Genomic DNA, 4,059 nt, shown 5'->3' on the forward strand with positions numbered 1-4,059 from the left:
ACACTTGACTTGTTGATGGCATGAAAGCCGGCACAACCAGTTATTAGTGTCAGGTCAGTTCAGACTCGGACTCTTCTACTGCAAAGCCATGTTGTTGTAATTGAAGCAGGATGCAGTTTAATATTGTCTTGCTAATGCTGTATATGCTCTTCTAAAACCTGTATATACATTTCTGTACTAATGGGGCCTTTGCAGATTTGTAAGCTGTACATGACATGCACACTAATGCACCTCCATACCATCAGAGAGGCAGGCTTTTGAACTGTTCATTGATAAAAGGCTAGTTAGACCCTCTACTCTTTAGTAAGGAGGACATGGTGTCTGCGGTTTCTAACAAGAATTACAAATTTTATCTCATCTGACCACAGAACAGTTCTCCTCTTTGCCTCAGTTCATTTTAAATGAGCTTTGGCCCAGAAAAGATGATTGTGTTTCTGGATGGTGTTCACATCTGGCTTCTTATTTCCATGATAGAGCTTTAATATACATTTCTGGATGACACAGTAAACTGTGTTTACAGACGGTGATCTGTAGAAGTGTTCCTGAGCTCATGCAATGATGTCCAGAACAGAATCAGACCTGGTTTTAATGCAGAGCTGCCTGAGGGCCTGAAGATCCCTGATATCCAGTACTGACTTTCAGTCTTGTTCTTTAAGCTCAGAGATTTCTACAGATTCTTAAAATCTTTTGATGATATCATAAACTGTAGATGATGGAATATTCAAAGTCTTTTCAATTTTCCCTTGAGGTACATACCACAAATTTTGTCTACTATGTCTGGACAGTTTTTTTGCAGACTGGTGAACCTCTGCCCATCCTTACCTCTGATAGATTCAGCCTCTCTAAAATGCTCTTTTTATACCCACTCCTAAGCACTTTGGATCGCCTTGATGCTGAAAAAGACTATATAAATAAATTTTACTTCACTTCACTTCACTTCCTCTTACTGACCTGTTGTCAATTATTCTAATTAGCTGTAAAATGCTCCTCCAGCCATTTCTTATTGGTACCACTTACTTTACAGCATTTTGCTGCCTCTGTCCCAATCTTTTTGAGTTATACTGCTGCCATACCTTATTTCTTTTCTAAAAATTGTTCTTTTTTTTGTTTCAACATTTGATATGTTTACTAAATTGTGAATAAAATATGGGTTAATGAGATCTGCAAATTATTGCATTCTGTTTTTATTTGCATTTTACATAATGTCCTAACTGTAAATTGGGGTTGTACTTTTTAACATAGGGTCAGGTTGGTGTGAACACCTTATAAATCACAACTTAAAAACTGCATTTTGTATTTATCTTTGTTTGAAACATGTCAGTGTGACAAAAAAAGCAAAAACAGAAGAAGTCTGTAAGGAGGTGAATTTTTTTTTTCACAACTCTGCGTCTGTGTGGGATTGAGTGTGTGTTTTTGTTTCAAACCGACTGCCCTTTGACCCAGATTGAGCTGCACGAGAGAGAAGTGTGAAGTCAGGGGAGTGAGTTGGGAAATGTGTCTGATCTTTGTCACAGAGGGACATGTGTCATGGGCACTGAGTAAAGAAGGGACGTCAGAAGACTCATCAGGACCTGATCAGCATCTGCTCATCAGATGATGCCCGCTTTGCACAGTAGCATTTAGTCCAGTTGGATTTAAAGCTGTGTTAGTGTCAGTCAGTCTGTCCGTGGACAGATCCCCCTAACTGGCTCAGACATGAATACAAGATGAAGGTAATTGTACTGAATTCATAAGCCTTTCCAGGTGCCAGAAGATCAACGCATCAATACAGCATATCTCATCCAACAGAGCAAATAAAAACAAATTCCGTGGTCAAAGTTGTCATATTGATTGACAATGTCAACAAGCTGCAAGGAACATCCAAAAAGAACGTTTTAACAGATTATAAGATAATGATGGAAAAACAATATAACTCTCTCATCACCCCTTGCTGAAATTTAACCTGCATGTTTGAGCTAAACGGGGGTCAGAAGTTAAAAGGTAAATAGTTAAAAAAAGAAAGCTGAAAATAAATGAAAGGCCTAGCATTCCTTGAAGGAATGCACATATCCTGATGAGAAATGACCGTTTACTGTTATGTGCAATTTCATGCGAGTTGTAACGCTCAGTGTATGTTTTGAGTATGACTTTCAGCTACTGCCACATCAAGTTTGAGCGCAATGTCTGTAAAACCAACTAAATATAACCGCTTTTGTGTTGGCTAATGTCACTTAGCTGTCTTGATATAGATTGACTCCAAAAGTTAATCAGTTTTATTAACCACATCCAGTGGTTAATATCTGAAAGTTTCATTAAAATCCATCAAGTAGTTCATGAGATATTTTGCCAACAGACAACCAGGGTTGACTCTACGAGTATTAAGCAACGATCTTGCACAATGAGTAGCACTTGGAATATGTGTTGTGAATAACTCTCAGCTACTTCTACACCAAATTTTAGAACATATCTGTCAAAGTTACTGAATTATAACTATTTTTGTTTTTTTATGGTCAATTGGCTGTGGTGACCATCTTGAATTGGGTTGGTCCCGAAAGTTAATCAGTTGTAGACATACATCCAATGATCACTGAATTTAATTTCAAAATTTTTTCTCGTGGTTCATGAGACAGTTTGCTAACAGACTGAAAATATAACCTCCTTGGCGGAGGAAACAAAGGAGTCACCTGCTGAAACATGAACAAGGTTTTAACAAAGGAGTTACCTGTGACCTTGACCTTGACCTTTGACCTCGACATTTGACCAGATCAGCACCAAAATGTAATTACTTGTTCCTTGTATCATGTTTGAAGTTTCCTAAAAATTTCATGAAAACCTGTTCATAACTTTTTGAGTAATCTTACAAACAGACGTTACCAAAAACATAACCTACTTGGAGGAGGTAATCAACCCAAATTTAAGATGGCTACCACAGCCAACTGACCATAGAAAACACAAAAATGGCTATAACTCAGTAAATTTTACAGATATAGACCTAAGATTTAGTGTGGTAGTAGCTGATAGTCATGACCAACACATCATCAACAAATTGCACATCATCTTTGCTGAACATCTTGGCTGTTGGAGTCAACTCTGTCAGTATGTATTGGCTGTGCATCTACAACTGAATACTTTACTTAAAGTCATATTAGTATATATTAAAATGCAGTTTTTTAACGTTTTCATTTGAATTTGTTGTACATGTGTATCATCTATGATTAAAAATAACAGGTAAATATGCATCATTCACTACCAAAAGTCAACCACATGGTTTGTAATAAATGAGCGAACTCAGCAGAGTCATGTTTTGTTGGCAACAATTATGAGTAGTTTGTTTACATTCGAACATCGATGAGTTCACTTTGGAAAGTCTCGGGATGCAATGGATAATATGTCAGTAAAATAATCTGCAGATGAAAACAGAGTCAGAAGGATAACAACAGAATCAGAGACGCCAGGTCAAAAGGGAAAAAGTGAAGTTCTTCTCTTTTCCTCTGAAAATAATAAATGCTGACTAAATATTATAAGAACAAGAGTCGACCGAAGTGGAGACAATTCAGGGAAAGAAATCGAGTGCAAGAAGGTGTTAAAGTGAAAGTTGCCGCTAAGATCATATTTAAATGAGCTGTTCCGAGATATTCTGAAGTTTATTGGGAGAATTTCGGTAACTGATTGTAACAAATCGCTGAATTTAACTGTAAACAAAGGTGAGGGTTATTTTCTGTTTTCTAACATAATTTTTATAAAAACCCTGATTAGTTTTTCGTTACATTTTCCCACAAATAATTATTTAATGATAGTAAATGGTAAATGACTTGCACTTGTATAGTATAGTATAGTCCCCCTCAGCTCCCCTCACATGTGGAGTACCTCAAGGATCCATTCTTGGACCTCTGTTGTTTTCCATTTACATGCTCCCCTTAGGTTCCATTTTTAGAAAATTTTATATTTCTTTTCATTCCTATGCAGATGATACTCAGATTTACTTCCAGTGGAAGCACAATCATCAGTTCTCACTTCAACCACTGTTAGACTGCCTTACTGAGGTAAAAGCTTGGATGGCTTCAAATTTTCTTAACTTCT

The sequence above is a fragment of the Kryptolebias marmoratus genome, linkage group LG8 (assembly GCF_001649575.2).
Source record: "Kryptolebias marmoratus isolate JLee-2015 linkage group LG8, ASM164957v2, whole genome shotgun sequence".
NCBI lineage: Eukaryota > Metazoa > Chordata > Actinopteri > Cyprinodontiformes > Rivulidae > Kryptolebias > Kryptolebias marmoratus.